Consider the following 12,176-nt stretch of genomic DNA (forward strand, 5'->3'; position numbering starts at 1 on the left):
TTTTTCAAATGCTTATTTTCTATTTCTATGAAACGATATTAATGAAACTGAATATTTCGTGTTTTTTTTAATTTTCGTGGCAATAGCCATTGTAATATAAGGCTACCACGATTTTGTAAGAAGGGCCTTTTCAAAAGGGTATCTTGCAATCATGTTACAAGCCTCAGGCACAATTAATATGACTTTTGCTACTTGTATGCCATCTATCTGCCGTTCTTATATTTTTCGTGGCAATAGTCAACGGTTTGTTTATTACAACGAAATGTCTTGACAATAGCCATTTCAGACGAAAAATCGTCACGAAAACAGAGGACTAGTAGGCTTTCGTGGCAATAGACAAAGTGATCTGTTTTTACACGAAACAATATCGTCAGATTTCGTAGCAATAGTGAGTCGAGCCTGTCGCGTCACGAAAACATTTTCGTGGCAATAGATTTAACCTTAAAGTTTAGACTGCCCTACTAAGACATGGACGTCCATGGTATATCCATGGGATGTAAATTTTGGGATCTGGTACATCCCATTTTACATACAATGGATGTACGGGGAACATACTAATTACCTTCCCCTCGACGTACTGTGGGGTATATCCAAAGTACGTCCAAAATTGTCTGTAGTTAGGATCATCATTCCAATTGACATAAATAATTTAGGGTTACACCACCTATATTTCTTTCTATAATTTTCTCTCCTCTTTCCTATTTAGAATTCATTTTACTTGGAAAGAAGCTGTGACTATTTCGGGAATTGAACCCGGACTGTCTGAGTGGAAGGCTAGTGCTATACAGCTACGCCACAATAGTTAAATATATTCTAGCATAGTTTTATTAACGGAGTTTGTTACTTAATCGACTGTTTAGAAAGGGCATAGCATAACACACATTAGTAAGTTTTTATCTTAACGTACATATAAAAGTTCTTCTTCTACTTTTAAAGGGTGATTTACGCCTTTACAGTTGGATTTTTATATAAGATATTAGGGGACCATTTTAAAATATATATTTATTTAAACTAATGACTGTCATACACATTAACAGTTGTAGCACATTTTTTTTTATTTACGTACAGAAGTCCGTAGCGTGTTTACTAATAAATAAACTTAGGAATAAGTAAATTATAATAATAAAAATAAGTTTATTTTTTCATTTATCATGTTTATTTAAGAAAGTTAAGTTCTTAACGGATAAATTATGCTGCTGGTAAAAGAAGAAAAGTAAAAAGATGTATATTTAATCGAAGATACGTTAAGGTGCGTCTACACTAGCAGTTTTTGCAGACATAAAGACACCGAATTACGACCGTAAATTGTCTGTAAAACGGCTAGTGTAGACGCAGCATTAGATAGATATTAATACACAAGCTTTCATCTTTTTTGGATGAGAACTGTACGTACACCAAACATACTTCCGGTACATTCAGTGAATGTACTTGATGGTATGTCCATTGTACATGTTTTTCATATACTGATGGGATCAAAGAATTTCTTAATTTTTTATCCATTTATGTACATACTGGTAGCGTACCCTGAACATCCACATGGGATGAGGGACGCCAACATCCCGTTGTACATACCTGGGATATCGCTTGGATGGCGCGTCTTAGTAGGGTGCGGTTTAGGGTTTAGAGTTTAGACATTGGTATATACAATTACTATACATTTTGAAAATTTAGACCAATCTAAACGTTTTTTACGAAAATGCAAGTGAATAAGTAATTTTGAACTTTGTGTTTTTGTAAAGTTGTCATGTTTTGATTTTGAAATTGACAGATCCCAATGTTTTACGCATGTACGGACATTTTATGATGAAACTCGTATATTTACCTCATCTTGGAATTCGACGGAAATGGAGTAAATGTATTTGTATCTGAAACGCCAACCAAATGGTTGTTTTTCCTAACCACAGTTAATTTTTAAAAATAACAGAAACGTTAGTTCTGTGGAAAATTAATTACCCCTATTTTTAGGACGGCCAATTACATGTCTCAGCTAGCTGATGCATTGATGTACTGTCACGCGCGGAAAGTAATCTACCGAGATATTAAGCCAGAAAATATTCTATTAGGGATTCGTAGAGAAATTAAAATAGCCGATTTTGGTTGGTCCGTACATGCTCCTTCGTCAAGGTAAAGTAAAATCTGATCGTTTAGCGTAAAACAAAAAAAAACTAAATTTTTTACGTTATTTTGTTTTTGTTCAATATCAACAACCATGTGCGGGACATTGGATTATTTAGCCCCCGAAATGGTAGAAGGGCGCTCTCATGACGAACGTGTAGATTTGTGGATTCTTGGTATTCTTTGGTACGAATTCTTAGTGGGATCACCCCCTTTTGAAGAGGAAAAGCGAGATCTCACTTACCGCCGTATTTTCAACTATTAATTTTATCGCATAATTTGTCAATGTGAGAGGCATTCTAAGCGTTTACATTTTCCATGCCATGAATTCGTATGGTAGAGTTGACTTAAAATTTCCAGCACATCTCTCTACTGAGCGAAAGACTAGATTACTAATTTACTCAAACCACGAGCAGTAACCAGGGGTCGTATCCCTCTAAGAAAATTACTTGAACATAGGTGGATTCTACAACACCTTCCAGACGAAGTTCGATCCAGGTAAGATTTTTTTAAATTTTATTTTACATTCGTCATAAAATATAATTGTGACGCATTACATGTGTATTTAATTAGGTTAATTACCGACGTTCCAGATAATGCAACCCACCAAAGCATAAACTTTGATATTTAATGGCAATCTACTAACCATAAATTTTTAAAGTAAAATTTTCAATTTGTAACTTCGATTCCCGATTGCTTTTATCTCTTCTCTCATTTATGTAATACAATAAATAATTTTCATAAATGCTGCTCGCACTTAAGTTATTAGTGGCTTGGTTTATCATTTACGTTTTTACAGGAAATATTATGCAAATTTGTACTAAGTTCGTCAGTCGTCCTTTTACATCCTATTCTTCCTCTTTTCTATTACCCGTTACATCGTCCTTGTAAATGTTAAAGGATATAAATTTAAAAAGAATTTGAATTATTAACTATGGAAAAAAACACAATTGAAATTTATTTAATTATTTTAAAATGACATTTATTTTTTAAGCATGTATAAATTAGCTGCTAACGACTAAAGTTGTTTTTATTCATTGAATGAGTTCAAGAAATTCAGTAATTGAAAATTCCACGTCAACTTAATTAAAATTAATCAAAAACTAGATTGTCAATAGAGCATCAGTTGTGAATTCCTTTCTATAACTGGCAGTAATGATTAGATTTGTAAGAAATTACGAGTGAGAATCCATTTTATTAATACGCTATTAATAAAATTGATTCTCTATTAATAATAGCACAACAAACTACGCGGTAGGTACAACACCAGATAACTATGAAACAATCAAACAATAGATTTTACGAAGAATACTTCAAATGGTTGAGAAAAAACAGAATATCTTCACATGCTTCAAAGCACAACTGAGATGGGACAAAGCTTAATAATATGAAGGAGGAGACGTGGTAGTGGTTTAGTAGGTTGGCTCAGAGTAGTACTTCGGGGTTGCGGTGTAATAAACTTGAGCGGCAGTTGTGGTGGTGTAGTAGGTTGGCTCAGCGTAGTAATTGGGAGCCTCGGTGTAGTATACTGGAGCAGCAGTTGTGGTGGTGTAGTAAGTCGGCTCAGTGTAGTACTTCAACGTTACTTCCTACAGTAGTACCTAGTGTACTACGTCAACGCAACACTACACGGCCGAGAGAAAAGGCTGGCGTACGGCCAGCTGTGACAATCGGACTCGACGTATTTTTCAACAACTTGTCACCGCAACCACAAATATGGAACAGGGTCACATGACGTACGGCGATTTACATATGTGTTGACACTGCAACAAATGAAAGCCTATAATACCGAACTGAGGTATTTTTGAAAATAATTTTTTGAACGAAAATCCCGTTAGGCTGCACATTAACAGTGCCGGAACCACATGTTTTTTGAAAAAATTTACTTTATGAATCACTCCGCGCAGCTGGGTCAACAATTTCACGCAATCCCACGTCATATCATAACATATTTTGTGTTTTATGTTGGAATCGGAAACAGCTGATCAGGTACGACTTTACTTTTTGAGAGGTGGCGGACTGGCAGGATTATTGTTTCGCTGAAGCCAGTTGACTATATATACGGTACCTGCCGATAGTTTAGCCTTATCCAGCTCACATTACTTTGAACTCGATCGATGGACTGTTGAGTGGAACGTGACTTTGCGTTAATTGACCAACAGTTTCTTGTTCTTTCCAATAACGAAATCCGCGACAGCTAAAAATTAAGCAAATCGTCAGGTAAATCAGACCCTAACACATTTCAATAACAACTCACCTCTTTCATTTCCATGTCGGTGTTGAACGATTGCGTCACCGATTCCAAGACGTGGGCCAAACTGTGGATCGATTTGAAGCTACACGAAGAGAAAACAACATTATTAAAGGCATCCGGCTGTCTATTGCTCGGGGAATAAAATTGGCTCGTCTTACATTTTCGTCCAATTTTTCGCGCGCGAAATTAAAAGTCATAAAGCGACCTATCGGATTTTCGGCAAGCCTCTATTGATGACGTCGAGGGCGTCTTGCGTGCAGAATCCGACAGCCGGATTCTGGCTCACTTCTAGCAATCTATACATACCCACACAATCACGAAATGTGTAGACAGACAATGGCGGATAACATATAAAATTTAGATTAGAAATCGGCAAAACCAACCGAGCCAAAATCCAGGACTCTTATTGGGTTATGAAGAACAACGAGGAAAGAATTGTCGCTTTCTCACTAGTAACATTGCTTTCCCGGAAGGCCGGAAGCGTTTGAAAGCAAAATTCCATTCCAGTTCGCCATCGTGTCGGATTGCCGTGCAAGCGACGAAACCTTTCAGGACGGAAGGAACAATCCTGTAGAAGCAAATAAAAATTAATTAGCAGATAGAACCACATATTAAAGATTGAATGACATAATTATACGAGGTGTTTCCAGGATCAGCCATCCATTGACTGTAAGACTCGATAGGCTTTGTGACGCAGTCCTTGCTGTGCACCATAAACAACAAACCTCGACAACTTGGTGACGAAGTTTGCCCGTCAAATGGGAATTGGTTGTTCTGTGCACGAATCCCCATGAATTGTAAAGTGGCATCAAAATCTTCATGACGTAATTTTGAAAAGGAAAGGTCATAATTGCCTGATGCTGGGTCTCAATTAAATGATAATAGATTTCTTGTTCACCTTGAGAAGGCCGTATTCTGGCCGTATATTATTAGACTGATGTCCGCTGCTACATCATTGAATTCAGATAAGATGGCGCAGTTAGCGTCGATTCCCGAAGCAGAAATTCCTCTTCTCGTCCCAAGTATTCCGTAAAATTGAGTGGCGTTTCATAGTCCAACAGCCCAACTTTCGCCAAAGTTGAGTGCGTCGTTCATAATTTGAGCTCGATTGATGACTGAAATGGTCGAGTGATTCACAATTCATCATCAGTTTTAGGCCAATTAACTTCCAATTATGCGCGTCGTAATTGACCCGATAGCCCGATAGTAGCCTGTTCACGTTATGATAGATTAGCTAGTCATTTTAAATCTCGAAACAAGAAATCTGAACTCACCGGTTTCATTGACATTATAAAGATGATGCAGTCATTCATTCGGATTTCAGATTTTAGCCTGAGATTTTTGGAGGGCTGGTTTTCTGCCAACCAGGTGGATCCAATTGTCTTGTAACCAGTCATGGCCTACGGCCATGAAACACTTGCCGTACGGCCTACGGCCGATTTTTTAATTTTTTTAAGAAGCTAAAAAGTAATTTTAATTATAAATCTTCCAAGGACCAAAGTGCTCGTGGCGCACCTGTCTGGTCCCATTCTGATATGGTAGCCACACACACGCCCATCTGGATCGATCGGTGAACTATAGCCTCCCTCGCTATTTACCTACTGCTGCACAATGCAGCATGCCTACGCTTATGCAGAACGGGATCGAACTGTTGTACCTGAACTGATTGAGGATCGACCACGATGTCTTTTTTCAAACTGTTTCGCATGGAAACACATCAAAACACATCAAACTCTTTCGCATGCGAAAGAGTTTGATGTGTTTCCACAAATAACAAGGAAACCAGAAATATACGGCAAGTGTTTCATGGCCGTAGGCCATGTCTAATAAAATTTTTTAACAATCTAACTAGCTTAACTTTTCAAAATAGTAATTTAGAATTTACGTGCCAATGTCGACGTATACCTTTTGGCGTTCGCTGTGGCCAACTATACACTCATCAAGTTCCATCGGTAAAAACCAAATGCAAACGGCATTTAATAACATTAATGCCCGTTCATCGGGCCTACAATCAGACTCAATATGAAAAAATTTGGACAAAGTTCGCCAGTAAGAAAAAAATTCATTATGTTAGCGTTTTGTGGATCCGCGAGGGAAAAAAACAAATCAGCATGTTTTTTGTGTTTCTCACGCGTATGTCTCGTTACTTTTCAGGTTTTTTGCAACAATATCGTTTTGAAATTTCGTATAATTTTTTCTCCTCCAAACTATTAGATAGCCAAATAGTTTAATTCTGTTTCCCTTTGAGCACACATATCTGCCACTCTGCTCAAGAAAGAGGCACACTTATACAAAGTATAGCAAAGAGAAAACGATTATCAATCGAAACAAAAAGAAACGGAAACTCTTAATTGTTTTTCTCATTTGCAAAACGTGACCAAAAACGTGAACGTGACCCCCCCCCCCCTTAATGTTTGTCTAGAATCCTCAACGGAATCTTTTCATGTCCAATCCGTCAAAAAGCTTTTAAAAAAGAATCAGTGTCGCACACAAAGAGAAGAAATATCCGTCCTCAATTTCGCTCAATCAACCTAAAAGTTCCAAAAGGACAAAATACTATTAAATGGTTAAAAAAACCTCTTTTGTTTTCAATCGTTTTGTTTTCTACACCTCGAGAAAACAAATCCTCGGATTGGCTGAGGCCAAAAAATTGAATGTCGCCATGCATGTCGCGCACAAAGAAAAAAAAAACGAAAGCAAGACTATGTGCGCGTGGACGTCCAATTGTTGAGCAGTAAAAGGCCAAGGATTATGAAGGAGGATGAATAAAAAGCTAAGGTTAACAATTCCCCTCCCCCTCTCTCCCACCCTCTGCTCTTCTCCCGATACTCATGGTGGAGGGAACGCGCTAGAGACACAAACAATTAGAGAAGACCAGGCGATGGAGAGAGAGCGGCTGACTGGACTAGGGGGATCTTTTTTCTGTGTTGGGTGTTGTTGATTCAAAATCCTTGGGGAACGACGACAGACTGTTGTCCTTCAACCACATCCTGGACCAGTCGATTCAACTCGGGCGCTTCTTTGAATGCGTACCAGAGTGGCTGCCAAGTCATCGGGTCCCACAATCAATCCTGCTAGTGTCACGGAATCGCTCAAATCAGACAGTGGGTAATAGCTGTCGCCCGTGTCCGAGCATCTCAGTGAAAAATCCGAATCCATATTAGTCGCGCCTAAAAGAAACAGAAGAAACGATAACCAAAAAAGTACAACAAACGAATAATTAAAAGAAACAAACCGGATCCTTGAAAATTCATTTGGGAAAAAGTGGAGGAAGAGGCTTCTTGCAAGGCCTCCGCACCCAGAACATCAGACCACCAGGCAGGGAGCCAGTTCCTAGTGATCCTGGTTCAGCTCACCGTTATTTGCGTTTGAATTGAAATCATTCCATTCAGCGCTGGCACGGGCGTGGCGGTGTAACTGTAAAGGCTGATGCTATAGTGGCGGAAGCGTTGTACGAGAAATTCCTGCCACCGCATCCGAAAGGCCCGCGTAATACTGGGCTGCGAGGCCGTTGCATAATATAGCCTTGTCCAACTAATACTACCATACGACCGTACGACATTTGATTTACAGTTGAGCTGTGATTATAAGTTCACATCTCGTCATACCTTGAGAGATAATTGTTGATGCCAGACGCTTCTGCCACTGACCTTGCTGGTTCTGCTATGTAGAGATGAGCGACTGGGACTGGGACTACGTTGAGCGCAACTGGGTGACACAGCTCTGAGATTTCTGTTTCGACCAAAAAAATAAATACAAACACCCCAAAATTCAATCAACCCATCTAAGACACCGGTCAAACAAATGAAATAAATGTATATCATTAATCCTAGTTAAATGTTTTGTTTTTTATGAACAAATAAGCAACAGAATCCCCAAAGTGCAAAGATGAAATAATAATAAAGATTGAATAGTCAGTTTAACAAGAATGGCCGCAACAAAAATGAAAAAAACAAGGACCTACGAAAATAGAAATTGCGTATGGATTGCGGAGAGAAAAATGAAAGACCCCTGAGCGAGAAAACGACACACCAGATGTATACGTGTGTGACAGCAAATTTAGAAATGGAAGTGTGCGTGAAATCAAAGCGAGGAATAATAGATCGAATAATTATTATTAAACAAAAAAAAAAAGATCGTACGAAAGAGATTGAGTAAAAGAGAAGCCGTGACGCACAGCATGATAGGTATGCCTGTGGAGAGCTACCGGGTTAGCTACCGATATAGCTCCTCTGCTCCTCCGCCACCACCAACACCATTGCAGAATCCATTGGCCGCGATGTCGCCCATTTCCTTATCGGACGAGTAAGAGCCTTTGCCGCTCTCGTTGCTTTCTTGCCTTTGGTATATGAGGGCGGCACTGGCTAGACCAGGGCTAGACGCCGTTGCCTTTATTAACGCAGCTGCGATTCAGCATCGCTAGCACCGGACTGGAGGATCGACGCAGAACCGGGAGTTTACGAACGGAGTCAGGACTCCGTCCTGCATTCGTCGACCGTGGATTTGGTCAAATTTGCCGTAAGCGTCGCCGCGCATAAATTTGTCCAGTTTGCCTACGTAAGCGTCCTGTTTAGTCATTGCAAATAGGGAAACAAATAAACGGTTTGAAAGGTCGGCGTTTGTGTCACAACGTACCTGGTAGTCGTGGACCCATCGGACGCCGTTAAAGTAGCAGACGGCCCGCATGTCTTTGAGCAGATCTTCGGGTAACGGCCACTGGAAGTTGTCGATGATGGGGATGATTTTGCAGTTGGATTCGAATGCAGCGACGATTTCCCTGCGGACCCAATCCTTCCGCTCGTCGTCGCCCAGGCAGCGATCGGTCGTCAGGACCAACAGGAAATATTTGGCCTGGCTGATGGACTGCAAGAGATTGTTGTCAAATTTGCCGTACTCCAGGCGCTCGACGTCAATGAAAACGGTAAAGTTCCTCAGTTGGAGGTGGACTGCACAAGGCGGGATGATAATAAATCACGTTAGCGGACCGTCCCCTTCACAATTCTTTAAATTGATTTTCTACTTAACTTTAAGTAGACTGACCAATTGGGATCCAGTGGATCGTCGGTAACTGATGAAAGCATCCAGCGGCTTGTTGTCCAGGTAATCGTAGATGCCGTTCTCTCCTCGGATGGCGTCAAAGATGCGCTGCCGGTGGATGGAATTGATGATTCCGCATTCCGTCAACAGCCGCTCCTTGGACAAGAGTCGGAGGCTCTTGTCCACGCCAGAGTTGAGCATGGAGTAAGTTTAGGCGCAAAAGGCCGGTTCCAGCGACTGCAAGAAATCGTTCAGACTCGATTTGTCACAGCTGAACTGTAATCCACCTGGAATTATGAAAAAGGAAAATAAATTTAGAAATGAAATGAAATCAGATTTTTAAACAATGATTCAACTCGCCAGATTCTTGAAAATTCCTAGCTCACGCATGAAACGCTTCCGTAGGATGGCATTGCGCATTCCAATGTCGTCGCGGAGCATCTCCTCCGCCAGCTGGAGCAATATATCTCCGTCGACCTTGCAAAAGTCGGCGAAGCTTTCGCAGTGATGGTCGTCGAAACCGATTTGGCGGACCCACTCGCGGACGTCCTCGCTGGACCAGAGCGAGACCTGCTGGTTGAGAGCGTGTGCGGCACTTCCTCGCCGATGAGCCGCAGCGTCTGGGCAGCGTACTTGGAGGCGATGGTGTTGGGCGACAAGGCGACCGATTCGAGCGAGTCGATGGCTCCGATCTCGCTGAAAATGTCCGTGCTGCCCTGACTCTTGTGAATGATTCCGGCCTCCATGCAAAATTGGGAGGCCGCCAAATTGCAGTCTTCCTCCCGCTTCGAGTTCAGACTGGCACGAGCAGCTTGAGCCAGTTTTTCGACTGGCCCTAGTCCCGGCGGGCGTGGTGCTGCCAGGTGGCCGCTACCGTGTTAGTCAACTCGTAGAGATTGTGGGTCGAGACGAAGGGCTCCACCAGGTTCAACGTCACCGATTGGAGAACGGCCGCCTCGATTTCTTTGTTGGCCACCAGAACGGCGATGGCCAGACAGGCGCAGTATTTGATGTTGTCGTCAGAGTGGAAGGCCAGCGGGAAGAGCCACATGGCCACCTGTCGCTTGATCATGGCCTCCTGGTTTTCGGCGCCAGCGTACGGCGACAAGTTTGCCAGCAGGGCGCCAGCGCAGTGGCACATCAGGATCTCCACGTCCGAGCGGCGACATTCGTGGACGGCGTCCGGCCCTCCCAACTTGACCACTTCGCTGCACGTCAAACCCGAGCAAACCCGTGCCCACTCGGAACTGGTCCACCTGGGCCGACGACGACTCGGTGGCGTTCGGGTGAATGCCACCGACACCACCTGGGCAAAATAATCAAAGGGGAAACCAATTAATATAAACTCAATGCATCAGGCATCAAGGACAGTCGATCGCCTCAGAGATATGAGAAAAAAAAAAAAAAAAAAAAAAAAAATTCTGGATCAAGTCTCAACTCGCAAGGTCGCCCCAAAGGCCAGCATAAGGCCAACGACGAATCGACGATGCAGAGATTGACAGGCTTGACAGGAGATAGATAGATAGAGAAATGAGGTTTACAGCTTATCGCTTATCGAGTTCGCACTCGACGACGTATTCCCGGTTCTCTTCGGTGAGACACTGCTCGAGGAGGCAGGCGCTGGACAGCTGGAGATTGCTGTCGTCGGCTACGCAGTTGTTAACGAGGACTTCGAGGCCACCGGTCACGCAGGACGTCGCACAGGGAGGAGGCGAGTGATGCGAGTGACTGACCGTGCGGGGCCGGCACGGCCAAGGCCTTGCCGACCATTTGGATGAACCGGTCAAACAAGACGGGCATCATGGGCATCTTAGCCAATCCGTTTCTCGTGATTCCCATGATTTCACCAAGACAACTCATCAGATCTGAAAGAAGGGTGACGTCGCCGACGTGACGACGATCGACACTCATATCGTGGCTTGTCATGGTGAATTGAATTTCTTTGGCAATCGTTGCTCTGTATTAATAATTTATTAATTTTCTTTGCTAAGAAAAACTAATAAAAAAGAAAAATGGATAAATTTACATGGATAAACTTCCAAAATATTGTTTGGTGTAGTCGAGGACCCTTGAACACCTTAAGTCGCCATCACTTCCCGCATGCTGTCACCTTCAACAAGTAGGTAATATCTTGGTGGCTTTCTCATATCGTCAATATTGATGACAGCTCGGCTGACTGTTGACAAACTCTAAAGAAAAGAAATAGTAATGTTTTTTAATTCAAAAGAAATTAGAAGACGCACCTTGATGACGACTTTCGGCAATTCTTCCTTGAGATGTTGCATAACGTGATACATCGACGATCTCGCGGATGGAGCAGGTTTGACAGTAATTATTGTTTCACTGACGACTGCAACGAAACTCGGTTTGATTTTAAGCTTGTCAGTGCATAGAGGTTGACATGATTAAAAAGAAAAAAAAAGCAACTTCAGCAATCTCAAAATTCATTCAACTTCTGGATTTTCATTCATAAGAAATGTTACCTCCATTGAATGGAACTTGCGTCCACTTCTGATTTAAGCGGATCTAAGCAATCGGATCCTATTCATGTCCAGCTTGATCAACAATGAAACAATCATCGGGTAAATAAACTTCCTCGAAATATTCCGTTACCTATAAACATAAAGTGTCTAGTTAACGATGTTAATACGACTAAGATATTCCATTTTTACTTCTCCAAGCGTAGTCTTTTCTTTCCTTCCTTTTTTTACTCGTCGAGCATATTACGGATCATAAATTTTTAAAAGCTGAGTAGGAATGACTGGCGTAG

General features: G+C 41.7%; 3 long non-coding RNA genes and 1 pseudogene across 4 annotated transcripts; 1 reads left to right on the top strand and 3 right to left on the bottom strand.

Annotated features, from left to right (window-relative positions):
• Positions 1 to 1,602: 1,602 nt before the first annotated feature.
• Positions 1,603 to 2,860, top strand: LOC124312542. Of its 2 annotated transcripts, none has more exons than XR_006910533.1 (5): positions 1,603 to 1,637; positions 1,769 to 1,903; positions 1,966 to 2,124; positions 2,235 to 2,613; positions 2,689 to 2,860. It is a non-coding gene; the product is annotated as an uncharacterized LOC124312542 (long non-coding RNA). The 2 variants fall into 2 exon arrangements; XR_006910534.1 differs by having other exon boundaries at positions 1,609 to 1,710.
• Positions 2,861 to 7,300: 4,440 nt separating this feature from the next.
• LOC124312583 lies at positions 7,301 to 8,095 on the bottom strand. Its single transcript, XR_006910577.1, has 3 exons — positions 7,978 to 8,095; positions 7,605 to 7,909; positions 7,301 to 7,539 (listed from the first exon to the last, which is right to left on the bottom strand). It is a non-coding gene; the product is annotated as an uncharacterized LOC124312583 (long non-coding RNA).
• A 97-nt stretch (positions 8,096 to 8,192) lies between these two features.
• On the bottom strand, positions 8,193 to 10,768 carry LOC124311873 (annotated as a pseudogene).
• Positions 10,769 to 10,874: 106 nt separating this feature from the next.
• LOC124312576 lies at positions 10,875 to 11,833 on the bottom strand. The gene is made up of 3 exons (XR_006910569.1): positions 11,650 to 11,833; positions 11,433 to 11,595; positions 10,875 to 11,363 (listed from the first exon to the last, which is right to left on the bottom strand). It is a non-coding gene; the product is annotated as an uncharacterized LOC124312576 (long non-coding RNA).
• Positions 11,834 to 12,176: the final 343 nt, after the last annotated feature.

The sequence above is a fragment of the Daphnia pulicaria genome, chromosome 8 (assembly GCF_021234035.1).
Source record: "Daphnia pulicaria isolate SC F1-1A chromosome 8, SC_F0-13Bv2, whole genome shotgun sequence".
NCBI lineage: Eukaryota > Metazoa > Arthropoda > Branchiopoda > Diplostraca > Daphniidae > Daphnia > Daphnia pulicaria.